The sequence below is a fragment of the Hoplias malabaricus genome, chromosome 5 (genome assembly GCF_029633855.1).
Source record: "Hoplias malabaricus isolate fHopMal1 chromosome 5, fHopMal1.hap1, whole genome shotgun sequence".
Classification (NCBI taxonomy): domain Eukaryota; kingdom Metazoa; phylum Chordata; class Actinopteri; order Characiformes; family Erythrinidae; genus Hoplias; species Hoplias malabaricus.
Window position 1 is genome coordinate 28,690,381 of NC_089804.1, and position 15,916 is coordinate 28,706,296.

Here is a 15,916-nt window from a genome sequence, read left to right on the forward strand (position 1 = left end):
AGTCAAAAAGGTTAACCAAGATTTGAAAAGACATAACTTTCAATTTTGTTTTAGTTTTTATACTCGGGCAATGCTAATTGAGCTAGCTTTTATCCCAACATCTAGCATTGTGCAAACAATATGTTTACACACCCACTCAACACTCAACTGAATTCAGAAACTACGTATTGAAGAAATGATTAGTAAAATGGCAGACATTGTAATTTATGGGTAAACAACAACTAGTGTTGCATCAATGGGTTGCAGTGACGTCACTGTGTAGAGTAGCAGCCATCTTGGGTACATACTCCTTAGTCAAACACACAAATCAGATTAAAAAATGTGATGGTTAAATTTAGACGTAAAATTTAAAAAACAAGTATGGATCCCTGAGCCATTTATCCAGGTATTTAAACAGAAATCTATTCATCTGTGTCAGTAGAGGAGCTTGGCTGTATGGTGTTCTAAAATATGTTCTAAAGACCTAAGAACCAAAAAACAGAATCCATAACCAATGAATTACATTTTGTAATTGAAAAAACTTTTTCATTAATATTGAAAGTTAAAAACAGGTGGGCGGCACGGTGGCACAGCAGGTAGGGTCGCAGTCACACAGCTCCAGGGACCTGGAGGTTGTGTGTTCGATTCCCGCTCCGGGTGACTGTCTGTGAGGAGTTGGTGTGTTCTCCCCGTGTCCGTGTGGGTTTCCTCCGGGTGCTCCGGTTTCCTCCCACAGTCCAAAAACACACGTGGATTGGTGACTCAAAAGTGTCTGTAGGTGTGAGTGTGTGAGTGAATGTGTGTGTCTGTGCTGCCCTCTGAAGGACTGGCGCCCCCTCCAGGGTGTATTCCTGCCTTGTGCCCAATGATTCCAGGTAGGCTCTGGACCCACCGCGACCCTGAACTGGATAAGCGGTTACAGATAATGAATGAATGAATGAAAGTTATAAAAACAGGTGGGCAGCACGGTGGCGCAGCAGGTAGTGTCACAGTCACACAGCTCCAGGGACAGAGGTTGTGGGTTCGATTCCCGCTCCGGGTGACTGTCTGTGAGGAGTTGGTGTGTTCTACCCGTGTCCACGTGGGTTCCCTCCAGGTGACTGTCTGTGAGGAGTTGGTTTGTTCTCCCTGTGTTTCACCCTGTGGTTTCCTCTGGGTGCTCCGGTTTCTTCCCACAGTCCAAAAACACACATTGATTGGTGACTTAAAAGTATTTTAACTTTAGCAGCCAATGACTGTCTAGATTCCGACCCCCGTCAGAAGTCAAAAGTGAGAAACTTCTGGAGGCGAAAGCGAGACTGAGAGAAGCGCAACTGAGAAAAGGCGGAATGAAAGCAAAAACGGATTCTTCAAAAATAGTCGATTAAATACAGAAATATTCTGTTTACAAACCTGTTTTTGTAACTTTCAATATTAATGAGAGTTTTCTCAATTGTAAAATGACATTTATTGGTTGTGGATTCTGTTTTTTGGTTCTCAGAACTTTAGAACCTATTTTGACGCCATACGGCTACATCTCTAATAGCATCAAACTCTCTACCTAGGGCACACCACAGATAATAAAACTAGAAATACTACTCCCAAACAATATAAGACACTAATTCAAGGTGAAATGTGAACATTATAACTGGTGTAATGTGAAATATGAACCTTATAGCTTATACAATGCACTACAACAGTACAGAAACTATTATTTTATGACCTACACTGTGTCCTAAGGAGGGTGTGGAGAGACACTGATCACTGATCACTCACAATTTCAGAGAAGGACAACTACTTTATTAAATTTTAAGCAAAATCAGATGCACAATTTGGGCAAACAGTCGCAAAATATCCTTATCCTTCGAGAATCTGTTCCACTCTCAGATTGCAGTGAATGTGGAATCAGTTTATTTACTCTGCACACGGGGAAAATCAGACAAAAGAATATGTGGCTTGTGTCTGTAGTCTCTTAGACACTAAAACAAAACAAGAGTGAAATAACACAATTACTGAAGCCTGTGTATGATTTGTGTATGAATAATTCATACAAATTCAGTCACAAGAACAAAGAAATGCATGGCAGTCTAACATGCTATCAGCTTTTCCTTACATCCTATGACAAAAATGCTAACATAGCTAACAGAGAAATAACCCCCAACACAAAGGGCTTCTGTTTTTCAGAGTGTTGTGAGAATCTCTCTGGTGTAGGGTGAGGAGCTGTGTATGAGAGACATTCATCCATCTGTTTACATTAGTGCTGTGCTTCCATTACTGGTTAGTAATATCCGCCTTATAGCTTCAGTGTAATATTAAAGAAGCAAACTTTATACACTGAACTATTGGAATTTTGGGTAAGATGGAGGACTTTGTAGAAACACAAACACATCTGTATTCTGTCCAGCTGTTCCTTGTGTTCCAGTGGCCTGGTGCACATTCAAATGTGAAAATGGTTACCAAAGAAGTCGTGGTTGGTGCAGTGTATTACATTTCACCGCTGCCCTCAAGTTTGAGTCTTTGGGCAGGATCACCATGCTATACCAATAAGAGTCAAGACTTTTAACACTACTGCATAATCTAATGCAAATATCATAAAACAAGAAGAGGATACGTGGGCTACAGCGCTCACTGCCAAGGAGTTATGATCAGAGAATTTGTATCCATCTTTAACTGTTTGCATTTCTTTCCCATCTGAGGAGGAAGTCATTTCCGGGCATGAAAACTCTGGATTAGAGTTTTTTGGAACTAAGCATCCATGCCTGCAGTCAGTTAGGGCAGGTTGCTGCATGCCAGCGATAATGTGCCACAGTGTCAGGCCTTGAACATTCAAGCTGATCTTCACCATTTAATCATCGGTTTGTCATCCCCGATTTGGATGGCGAGGGTTAAATTAAGCATGTGTTAGACTACAAATGCAGGGTAGAATAGGGGGAAAAAAAGCAAAGGAAAGTTGTCATGCACACAGCTTGCCAAACAATCCCTGACAGATGCGTACTTTACCCGAGCGCATTCAGGCCCGGCAATCAAGCCAAATCAAAGCAGCTGCTCCAGCTCAGGACGCCCCAATTGCTCTAATCAACACCGTTCATGGCCGCCTGGGCAGCTGCACGAAACCCAGCGGCCGGCCTCTCTTAAGGCCAGTCAGGAACAATAACACTTATTTTATTAGCACTCTTGGATGATGGCCAGATATGCTAAGAATCCTACACATCTCTAAATGTATGCAGGCTGTATAGAGAGAAGCCTGCATATAAATGAAACGCTGTCTAATGGCTCTTGAAGGATATATGGGAAAAACTTGTTGATGGTCCCTACACTAGTCTAACTTGCCAGCACCCACTATACAGCATCTACACTTCAGTTAAAGGTTACGGTTAGAGTTATAATTATAAACAGGGTAAGCCCCTTAAAGTAACAATAGGTATTTGTACCTTAAAATCATAGCTTCAGAAACATTGTAATAGATCTCTGACCTTTAATAGGAGGAAAATGCCTCTGTCATTGTTAATCCAGGCTCAGCACTGCAGAAACTGCACTACGTGACTTTCAGAGGAGGGTAGGAATCAGGGTAAAATCAGCACACATCAATCACATTTAATCATTAATCACTGATCACACAATTACAATTAAATCTCTAAAGATGGAACTCAAAGTCTGAGGTATCGGATTAATCAATATTGAGAATGTTTTTTTATTTATCTCAGAAGTACTAAGCTCTTCTGAGGGTGCACTGTTAAAAATAATGGTGCTACAAAAGGTTCTTTGAGCAATGCCATAGAAGAACCACTTTGGGTTTCATAAAGAATAATATTTCTAATATGTTTGAATGGGTAAAGAACCTTAAGATCAAATAATGCATTTTTAAACCTTTACTCAAAGTTGTTTCACTCTCACACATATGTCTTAAACAAATATGGTTCTTTGTGGAACCAAAAGTGGCTCTTCTATGGCATCGCCTTATAAGAACCCTTTAATTTTAAGAGCATGGAGTGACATGTTATTGAATGTTATGCAAATGAGCTTAGCACTCTAGTGACATGTGACACACGTTAGCTGAAACATCACCCTCCCAATTTTAAATAGTCAAATCTGCAAGATATTGGGAATAAGGAATAATGTTTTATATAAATATCATAATTTGATTTAGGAGGGTTTAGCAAAAACTGCCAATAGTTTGTAATCCATACACAAACTGAAATTACAATTAAAGCCAAATAACACTTCCTTTTCCCATGTTTACAATATTTATATATTATATTTAATATATTATATTACACTAGCTGCTGTTTTTAGTTTTATGGAGGTATATGGCCACTCACTAAAAGTCAAAAAGATTGTCTATATACTGTTTCTTAGGGTTCAGTGAGTGGAGCATGGAGCAAAGATGACTGCTCAAGGCACTGTGGGAATGTATTTTAATTGTGTTCTGAATACATATCATAATATGACAATGAAGTGTAGTATAGTGTAGTTGGGCTGTTACTGTATCACTTAATTCCCTATAATCAACACTAATATAAAATAATTTGCAAACAACATTTGTTTTTAAAGTGGCCTAATATGGATCATATGAGTTGAACGGGTTAAGCACTTTATATGCACCTTCTGCTCCCTCATGCCTATAAAAAGTTCAAATATTTGTGTAATAACCATCAAGGTTGAAACCAAGCCTGGAAGCTGAAACTGAACTTCACTTTTCCCCTTGATCCAAGTTTTCCTGGTGAGGCAAGTGGACCGCAAACTATAGCTTCCAGTGTGAGGAGAATTCCTGAGGAATCTGCACTGTGTAGATAGACATTAGCTTGGATTGTGGCTCCAAAGCTTTCAGAGAATGATGTTCCGCTGAATAGCTGCAATGCAATTAAATGGAAAACAGTGGATTAGTGCCATTATGTTGTCATACACAATGCAGAACACTGCTAAGGCTAAATTGCAGAGACTTCAGTGCTTTTTTACTTTCAGAGAGTATGTTACTATTGAAGGGCATGTGTCTATTTTGGTGGCCCACAGATACTTTGTAGATGCTCATGTTGAGGCAGAGTTTAAACCATCAAAAATGTGTTATACCCAATTCTGGCTTTGCACCCAGTGAATAAAAGTGGGACCCACCACAAGCCTGATCAGGATGCAATGGTTACAGAAAATTAAGGAATAAATGTTATTCCCAGGTCCAACTACTGTAAACAGTGTCACAATTTAAGTGTCACTACAAAAACAGAACTTCTAACTTCTGACAGGTGCTATAACTTCCAAAGATGGCAGTGTTGAGTAATGTTTGTTTATTTGAGCTCAAATTCTGTCTTCAGCTGAACGTAACAATAGTAAAAACAGGTTGCACAAATAAAGTAGAAAAAGACAACTACATTCTTCAGCTCCACGAGTTTATGGCAATAAACCATCAGCTAATGTTTCATGATTGTGACTAGCATATGCTTATCACTGCTGTTGTTTAATGTGGCCCAGTTCTCCTCGTGCAGGCCCCAGTGATGGACTTCCTCAGTGAGGTATTCCATGTTGGACGCAGCCCTTCTCCAAACACAGTGCACCTGGGACAACAGCTTTAGTTCCCAGCTCAGTGTTAATCAGCGGCACCGTATGCCTGCCAGCAACCAGAGGCTCGTATGCAGTCGATTAATTCTCTGCCCTGCCTTTTACACAGCCAATACCAGCGCTTAGAAGCAAAAACCAATACCGTACGGCGTAATGGCGTGATTGTAGAAGCCGAATGGCAACATTTTACGGAAATCAACCTGATTGCTGAAAGAACCTCAAAGAATCTGGGCAGAAAGTGATGAAGAAAAACATTTAGGGGGCCCCAATCATCCTCTTTCACAGACTGTGGTCTCTCCATCGCCTTGGAGTTTAGACACAAGATACCCCCCAGAATTTGATGGTTGTCATTTGGGTGAGTCAGGGGTATTTCACATGGAGGTTTCCATCACCGATTGCATAAAAAAAGAGATGTGGGTGTGTGCAAAAGAAGGGGTTATGGCTCTTTTTGTATCTGACATTCCACACTTGATTCCACTAAGGAGGAGTGGAGAGGATTTCCGCAGTAATCGTCGCTGAGAGCTGGAGTGGAGCCCCTTATCTAAAACCTATTTAGTCTGCCGTTTACGACAACCACACAAGTTGACAGATAAATACTCATTTTCATTCTCCTGATGGTGCAGCTGCACATTCATGTCACATACATTTGGAAACATATCTGATTAGCATTCAGGCCATTGTGGCTTCCCTGGAAATTCGTGAGCTTCTCCCACATACAGACTTAATGTGAAATGCTAGTGATTAATAGCCTCTCACGGACACGCACACTGGCAGCGTTTGAGAGAGGTCAGCCTTGTCATTAAGTTAATGTTCGTCTACAGTTTGGGCTAAACACAGCACCTTTTATGGAATTATTGTAATTAGTCGAACCATTAGCCTTAATGGGGAGTAATGGCCAGTTAGATGCTATTTGGTAAAACAACACGCCAGAGGCTGAAGGTGTTTTATTACGTCTCTATATTAAGCCCCCTTTCTGGAAGGTAGAAAATGTTTCCAGATCGAGGGCAAAAATTGGCTCGGCCGCTAATTCACTTTCCACATCAAGCCCACGAGGGACCACCCACTAGGAAAATAGGAGCTGACGTGTGTGTGTGTGTGTGTGTGTGTGTGTGTGTGTGTGTGTGTGTGCTAAGCAGTGACTCGGACAGAAGGGGAGTTTTCTACAAATGTGATCTGGCTCTTCTGACTCATGGACTAGTTCAAATATGACGTTCTAATGTAACTATTAGCCTACTCAAATAGCAGAGCTTCAATACCACTCTTATTTTTTCAAGAGCATTTTAATTTTTTATTAATTTTTTCAGGTAGGTAGAATACTGGTTGAAGTTCTACTGTGTTAAATAAACCAAGCTGTGAGGGACTGAATGCCAAAAATGAATGTTTTGTTGCTAATGAAGCCATATGCTACCATGCCTGGGAAAGACATAACCTCTGGCACCCCTGAAGTGCCAGCACTGTTTTTCTCTTTTTTTTTTTTTTGTATATTTTTTTAAATTCTACATTGCTCTGGGCAACCCCTCTAATTGTATGTTTGCGCTTGGTTCCCTTCGGGCCATCCCCTAAGCTACCACAGGGCAGTAGGAGCACTTTTGGTTACGAACGGTAGGCATGCACACTAAAACGAAAGGGGAGCGCCGATTCTCGTTGGATGGGACTAGGCTTGTTAATCAAATGCTTTCCAGATCACACTTCAGCTGGGGTAATTACTCTTTCTAAAAGACTTGCTGCACACAAAGGCTTTTGTAAACACAGCCAATAACTACTTTAATTGCGACGGTGTTTGAGTTGCGAGGTAAAGAGTGTGAAATATGAATGAAACATCCCTGCTTCTGCTGTCTGCAGAGATTTATGGCACATATATCAGCCTGTTTTTTCATGCCACGCTTGGTGTTTGAGCTTGGTCACGGGCCATTTGCGATACACAAGCAACATCTTTCTTCATATGTATGCATGACGCCGGCTTTTAGAAGACGTTTCCCTAGCAAGAAAGCTATGTCTTCCCCTTAGATATACCTTTTTCTGGAGATGATATATAGACATCTACTTGCATTTCAAGTACCTATTTTCCATCAAACTGACATTATTGTACAATCTTATTGAGGGTAGAGGGGCAGAGGAGCAGTGTTTTTGTTGTTGTTTCATTTTGTAGAAACATGACCTAACAACAAAGAGGCTGTATCAGTATAAATATTGACACATTTTTTAAGCAAAACTCAGAGAAAAATAAAATGCAGTCTTTCAAAAAAGGTTATATGTCAAATATTTAAAAATGATTATGAAAACAAATTTATTTACTGCCAGGTTATGCACCACATGTCTGAATATGTAGCAATAAATAACAAATACAAACATAAAATCTAAAAATTTAACCGTCAATTGTCATGTTAAAAAGCTATTAGAAGAATGGCATGTACTGTAAAGATTTTATAATAAAAAAAAATAACAGGTATTTGTACTAACTCGTGACATAAATTCAAATAAAATTTAGTCAAGCTCATAATGGAGAGAAATAAGGAAATACATATTTTTCAACACATGTAATGTTTTATAGCTTTTTTTTCTGTTGCTAATCTGATTTAATTGATTAAAAAACAGTGAAAGATTACAAAGTGACGTATGAAAATTAATGTAATCTATAATTATGTGTAATTTACTACATTTTAATTGATTAATTCTATAGCTTTTCCTCATTTTCAGAGTAGTCAAATTATATATCTTCTTCCCGTCAACACATTTCAACTCTTTTTACTCAATCATTTAAAAAATCAGCGGAAAAGCAGGAAAAAAATGTAGGCATTATACAGATGCATCAACACCTAAATATATGTCAAACTTTATTATTTAATGTGGCCACTCGTTGCCTTTGTTCTTCTGAACACACTTTTTTGCAGTTTATTATAATTACAAAGTTTAGTATTAGAGGTTGGTTGCATTTTCTGCTTGTCTCAAAAATCCCAAATACAAATTTGGACTCAACACTTCAGTAAACCAGCAGGTGTCCTGTTTTGCTGTTCTAGTGCAAATGTTTTCCCCCTTTTATCTCAGTAACGGCTACACAACAGCTACACACATGGCACTAGGTTGTATTCTCCTGCCTCTTAAAGATGAAAGCTTTGCTGGTTATCTGCTGGTGACAGTTTTGAAGGTCTAGGCATTGAAAGGCTGTTTGGAATCCCATTGTTTCTATTTTTTTATACGAAAGTAATTTGCATGTCAGCTAAGGTGTATTTGGGTAATTGTTTGTGCAAATATTGTGACAAATGTCAGTGTCACCTTTGAAAATTCTTCAGCTGTAACTACACAGCTGTAACACATTGGCTTTAAGATTAAAAGGATGGAAGGATTAAAGGTGTAAAACAACAGGGAAAAGAGGAAGAAGGCAAATTAAACCTGATAGATGTTATGTTCCTGCTACATGTGTGTTTCCTAAGTTTACTTTTCTTGCACAGAAATATTAACAAATTGTATTAAATAGCATTTTGGACGGGAAAATAAATTACTTGTAAAGACTATACCTCTGAATATAAAACTATAATGTACATTGTCATTAAGAATTTGTCATCACTTCTCAAACTTGTAAAATATGTACTTAAACAGAACTAAACGCAGACTTATTGGTTCCTGTTTGCTTTTTTTAAAAAACTTTTAATAAATTTTTCTTGATATTTATGCGTAACTGTAGTTATATGTGTAGGTAAAATAACTGGAGAATGAAAATAGTTTCTGTTGGGAAAGTACCAACACTTCTGCTTTAATGACTCATTTCTAATCACTAGGTTAACTGAAGTAGTTACTTTTGTGTTGGGTTTCATGTTTGCTTGTTTTAGATGATCATTACATTGATTAGACTAATATTAAGGTAAAAAGATTATCAAGATATCAACAATACTAACTACACAAGTATAACAGCACGTGATATATTGAACTATATAAACAAATAACTTTAAATTTGAACATATTGCCATTATTTTTAAGTCTTCAGTCTTGTTGAAAAAGCTGTTGAAAAAGTCACATTAGGATGTAATTGGTTATAGATTTACAAAAAAGGAAAACCATTGTGATTTATAATTTTTCATTGATTGGATATTACATTTCACCAACTTTCTATTATTTTTTATCAACTACCAGGCTTTACTATTTATTTCTTTGTTATTATGTTTTTTTAATAACTCAACATGCAATCCCTATTTTACAGTATATTAATAAAAACAATGAAATACGACCAAATTAATTAATGCATTTTATCTAACTGTTTCACCCTGATCAGGGTCATAATGTGTCCAGAGCCTACCGTCTGGCAAGAACACACTCTAGACAAGGCACCCGTCTATATGTTTCAGTAGCTTCTTACATAAAAGCAGAAAAAAACTGGTATTAATAATGTGTGTGTGTGTGTGTGTTAAAGAACCTTTTTAGTATTCTTCACACTTTGTAGAAGTTTTCAGTAGAGTACTACAGTAGAAACACTACATTTCAACGACAGTTTCCTATTTATATTTTATTTTTGGACTTGTTCTAGTTAAAATAAATGTTAAGAGTGTTTTCTAATAATATTATATTATTCTGATTAAAAAAAAAAAAAATGTCAATTACGTTTAGTCAATCGTATCAGCTGGCTGCACATGACTGAAATAGTAAAGTTTGTACCACTAACTGAAACGCTAAATCTCATTAATTCGAAGCCCCATTTTATTCCAGTGCAATAGGCTTCTTTAGAAAGAAACATTGCCTTATCAAATGGATCAGACTGAACAGGCAGGTTGCGATCCATTTGAAAACACTTTCTTCTATATATTTGCATAAGATGCATAAAGTATAACCTCACGTATGGTACGACTTGTGTTTTCCACTAGCCAGCTGCTACAGCTCTTCTTGACAAATTACATTTATCTCCTTTCCTTTTAGCAAAAGCGTGAATACCTTGCATTCCCCTTTTGCACAGTTTATTGGTGTCTAATGGCTTGTGTTTTGGCCGTGCTTCTGTGTTTAGACACGAGCTTGTCTGTTGTGATGGTGATTGAGCAGTTTCTGCGCCTTTGAGGTGCTAAGCAACAATTAGGCCGGACTTAGCGAGAAGCCGAGAAAAGGGCCTCTCCTAAAATGGCTTTATCTAGACTAACACATTCTGCTCTGTTTCCACCAGCAAAAAAAGGTTTAAAAAATGAACACCCAAGGCCTTTCGGTGGTTTAGTCTTTGTCTCCTCAGGTGCTTGCACGCCTTCCATCTGGGACTGGTCAGGGATGACCTGAGCACCCTGACCACTTGCAGATCATCACTGATTGCACATGGCAGCCCCTGACCTGCTCCGAAGGCACTCAGCTGCCATGGAAGATTGACGATTATCGATGCAGAAACCCTTTGCTAATTCGGCGTATGAGGTTAGTATGCGTTCTTCAATGAGCCGGGAGGATAGCTGGCTAACTGTTTTAACCTCACCACTGAGTAGCCATGCCATCCGAGGTTTTCTCGAAAGGACAAAGATACTGAAGTGCAAGCAGGGTTTATGTCCTCCGCGATTCCTCCAGAGAAAGTGCAGTGCAATGTTAAAGTTAAAATAAATAGGACGGTGATGCTTGATTTGATCTTTTCAGGGATAAATTAATGTAATAGCTAATCTCAGATTTCTTTGCTGAACAGAGAATTCAGAACAGAATTCAGAAGCTGGAAAGGTAAAGGCTAGCATACAGTCCCACAGTTACATACGAAACCGCTGTTTTTGAAAGTTGTTCAACTGCCATTTTATACAAAGTAATTAGAGTTCAACACAGAGTACTAACAACAAAGTTTTATTGTGTGATGTAAAATACACCTGCATTGTCTAGCACTGGAAGGGGAAAAGGAAGGCCATCCTATCTACCCACAAAGTGCAAGGCCTTTCAGGGACATGCAGTCTTGGATCGCAATGGCATTACAAGGTGTCAAGTGTGATTTCCCATGAAAGGGGCAACATTTGTGGACCCCTAAAAATTCATTAATGAATTATTCATATGGCCACCCTTAAATGTCTTTACAAATACATAAAGTGATTTAACAATCTGCGTCCCTTCTAAAGTATAATAAATGTGTTATATTCCTAATCTCACTGTAAATTCCTTTCCTCTTGACATATCCATAGGGATTGTGTCTTAGCCCAATGACTCTGATTTAAATGGATCACCTGCTGTGGACACTCCGTTCCATGTTATAGAGTGAAATAAACAGTCGCTGTGAATTTACATAAGCAACACTGTGGAAAATTGGGCCGGGGAGAATGGCGGGCCCTGAATGATGGAGTAATAAAATCCGCTTTGTATACAGTGCATATCTCATCAAGGTACCTGCACTTCCTCAACCCAGACCCTCTAAAAGCAATTTCAGCCCCCCCCACCCCCCTTAGTCTGGGACTGAGGAAGAGCCAAGTGTGATTCTTCTAAAACAGGTTGTCTCTGTATCAATGAGTTCAAGCCATGCTACAACACCTCCAAAAGACACGGAGATGTAAAAGAAAAACATGTGGTGCTCATAGAGGCTTCAGATTGGCTTACAAGATTAAACAATAAGCTATTACAGGTTTCAGTAAGTGTTATTAGAGTTAAAGGGGTTGAGAGCCACCATGCCAAAATTACAATTTAGTATAAGGTGCCTTAGAGCTTAGAGATGTAATATGTAATATGTAAATATGTATGTATATAATTATTTTAATTAAATTCATCATAAATAATAACAATCCTAATAATTAACCAATAATCTCAAAAATGCAATGCAATCTTCGACCACAGTTGACTAGGACTGCCAAGCAACAAACCTTTTAATTCAATATATTTACATTTCTTTATGCTTTCCTTACCTTATGCATTTTAATAACTTGATACATTAATATAGATTTTAATGATGTGGAAAATCACATCAGGGGAGTATTCTGTACATGACACAACAGCATCAATCAGATTAAAGTACTGGAATTGTACACCATAAAAAATATTTTTGCTAAGAATAAACATCAGTAAAAACAAGTGATAATTTACCTCAAAAACACAATGTATTCTTCCACCACGATCTAGAATTCATCAACAATAGCCTGTGTGGGTCAAGCAACATATTAATATTTAACATATTCACATCTCTATTCTGTTTGTTGTTTTTAATCACTGCATACTGTGTACAAGTGTACAAGTATTGTACAGGTGTTTGAAACATGGTTCACCACATCAGAGCATAGTCATGCTGCTTTTCCAGTAATAAAGACATAAACAGTTGAATATGCCTTACATTTGCCCCCAGCCCTTACATAGTTTTTAAGGTTTTAAAATAACTCAGTGATGTGGTTATTTTTTGCTAGAAGTGCCAGGCAAATCATTTTTGCTTCCAGACAGACATCTCCCAAACAGCTGCCAGGCATGGCCCAGGTTTAAAGTGTAAATTAGCGCCTATGACATGTTGCTAATGTAATTCCTGTAATGTAACTCTGCTGAGTGTGTACTCTTCTCTGACTGGCTAGTGTCCAGCCAAGGCCTGAAACAGCCTTTCGTTCCTTTGCCGTTAGGGATCTCTACTGCCAAGCAGACGTTTAAATCCACTCCCTCTGTCATTTTAAGTGCTTCTGTGGCTTCATTTATTGCAGGGCACTTGTAAACTTTCCCATATAAAAACCCCTGGGTGAACCTCTCTTGAGGACGTTAAGTGTAGTTTGCTATTTATCATTGGTTGCGATGCAGTCAGGCAGATGTGCGCTGAGGGGAACCACGCCAATTCTGTTCAGGAGACATTATCACCGTCACTTAGAGAGAGAGAGAGAGAGAGAGAGAGAGAGAGAGAGAGAGAGAGAGAGAGACAGACAGACAGAGAGAGAGAGAGAAAACACATCCCTCAGCAATTCAGTGATGCCAGTAATTACTAAGCTGCTTACAATCTCAAACAGCTCCACACTAGAGGCTATTCCTCACGTGTTTGGTGACAGAATTCACAGTCCTGAATAGACTTGACCCCTAAATGTTGCTATTATCTGTGATAGTAAAATCATGATGTCATATCCTTGACATTCAAATCTTCAGATCCTTCTACGGATGTGTTGCTAAATAGAAATGTATATATTAAATTAATATAACCAAATGACCACACAAATTCCAGATAAATAAAATAAAATAATGAAATGAGAAACAGAATGGAAATCTTTGAAAAAAACATGAAGATTATTTTTTAATAGTCCTGGCCTGGAGAGAGCAGCATAGATAGGGTACATCTACATCTGTGTTGTCTCAGGACATTTCCAATTATTTAATAAGATAATTCTCTCTCGATTTTTCTCTTTAACAAAGAGAACATCAAATTGACCATTATGCAACAAAAGGTAGGAAACATGCTCAGGGTCTGATGAGCCAGACTGTTTTTTTGAGACATATTTAACTACGATTATAAGTAGAACTCCTACTTAGGAGCTCCTTGGAAAAATGAGCAGAAAAGTGAATGCTCTGCTTCCTCTCTGGCAAAACGTTGTAGCTTTAAACATTCTGGGAAACAGAAAGGCCTGTTAGGGATGGAAATACTTTTTTGGCCCATTACTTTGACACAGTAATTATTGCATAGAGAACTTAATGATTCATGTCAAGAGGATTAGCCTGTAAAATCTGGGTAAAACAAAGCCTTGGCGCATATCTCTTCTCTACATTTGTCAGTCGCATACAAGGGCAATTCCTCATGGGTTGTGTGGCACACATGCTTCTAAACAGTGGATGTGTGTTTGTATATTCAAACAAAATACAAAGCAGCTCTCTGCCCTTGGTTTTGAGTCAGACAGCAATTAAAGAGCGTTAAGGAAAAGGGAAAAAAATCTTGAAAACGGAGGCAGGAGCCTGTTTTTTGGGGAGTGTTGACACACAAGTCACTAGCTGGAGCCATTACAAGCAGAAACGTGAAGCAACTTTTAATGCCTCAAACTTCTTTATAACGATGAAGAGAGGTGTAATAACTTCAGCAGGCTGCGTTCTGTTATGGACCTTGCTGGAAACAAATGGCATCTTGGGCCTCTTTTTTCCCCCCCCTCCACCTTTTAATGCCACGGCATGCAAATGCCTTGTGTACTCGCTGGCTGGGGTAACAAATTGCCATATCATGTGTTACAATTACTTCTCCAGTCTTGCCAGCCCATACATCTTTTCCAATGAAATGATTTGAAAGCTATGAATTATGGCCATATTTCAGTCTAAAAGAAACAAACCACTAATTGCAATGTGGCCTCTCAGTAATTTCGAAGAAGGAGCCCAGAAAGCACTCCAGAGAAAGAGGAAAGAGGGAGGTGGGGGGTGTATATGGGAGGGTGGTCATTTAGAACTGCTTTTGCTTTATTTTGGTTTTGAATAACAGACACTACTAATTTGGTATAGGCTCGACCTTTGACCCCCCCCCCCCCCCCAGCTCTCCCTGGCCGACCGCCCCCAGGGGAGGGTTCCAATCAGCCCAGAGCTCCCTCCCTTATGTGCTACCAGCCGACGAGGGAGACCGCCTTCTCCAAAATGTTTCTGCTAATTCCCATTTCCTTTACAATCACAAGCTTTTTCACGTGAGTGGCTGGCCTGTGTGTGTGGGGCGGGGGACCTGTGATTACTCCAGGAGTCCAGGGCATTAACCCCACCAGGTGTCACTGGATGGGCTGTTTACTTCTGTGATTAATGAATGAACTAAAAGTCTTTTTTTACCCCACCTTCTACCACCTTATTTAACAAGGAGCGTGCCACTGAATCAATTGGAAAAGCTCTGGTTAGAGCCTGCACCCTATCAGTGCTGAAGAAGCCAAAGTGTCCAAGCTCTACCCTCTTTGTATTACTCTAACTGCATGAGTGTGTGTGTGGGGGTGGGCAACAGAGGTGGAGTTCAGGAACAAGTGCTTTAGGGTAATGTTTACTTTAAGAGCAGCCGCTAACACCAAAGAACAACCTCTTTGAATGCTTTCACACACACACACATATACAAGTGGAACTACAGCTTATTTTACCTGTGAGATTGACTTATACTAATACTGATTACACCGACTGACAAGAAAGTGGATACACCACCCAGGAACCCCACATGTCAACTCTGATTCTTTAAAATTAAACTGAAGCCAACAGTAAAATAGCATCCCGCTTAAAAAAAAAGGTAATTGTTGCTGCTATTTAAAAAAACGATGCATTAAATATCATCTGTAGTTCATTAATTCTCTTGCACATTTACTTAAGTACAAATAAAATATTTCCAATGTTTTCATCGACCAAGACGAATAACAGAGTTGGGATAAAGGGATAATATCCACTGTGCTACATCACTTTTACATTTATTTTACAGCACTTTAAAAGCTTTTTTGGCAACAGAAGATAATAATTGCAGTTTTGCATGTGCAATCCTTGCTTGTTCCCTTCTTAATACAAAATTCTAAGTTGCTTAACTTTGCCATTG

The 15,916-nt window shown here is 38.8% G+C and overlaps 1 long non-coding RNA gene across 1 annotated transcript in view; it reads right to left on the minus strand.

Moving 5' to 3' along the window:
• Positions 1–4,681: 4,681 nt before the first annotated feature.
• The window catches only part of LOC136696478 (uncharacterized), a 33,329-nt gene continuing 22,094 nt past the window's right edge, over positions 4,682–15,916 (minus strand). Inside the window, exon 3 of the long non-coding RNA XR_010802619.1 lies at positions 4,682–4,808. This is a non-coding gene — a long non-coding RNA (uncharacterized lncRNA). The remainder of the gene's footprint in view (positions 4,809–15,916) is intronic.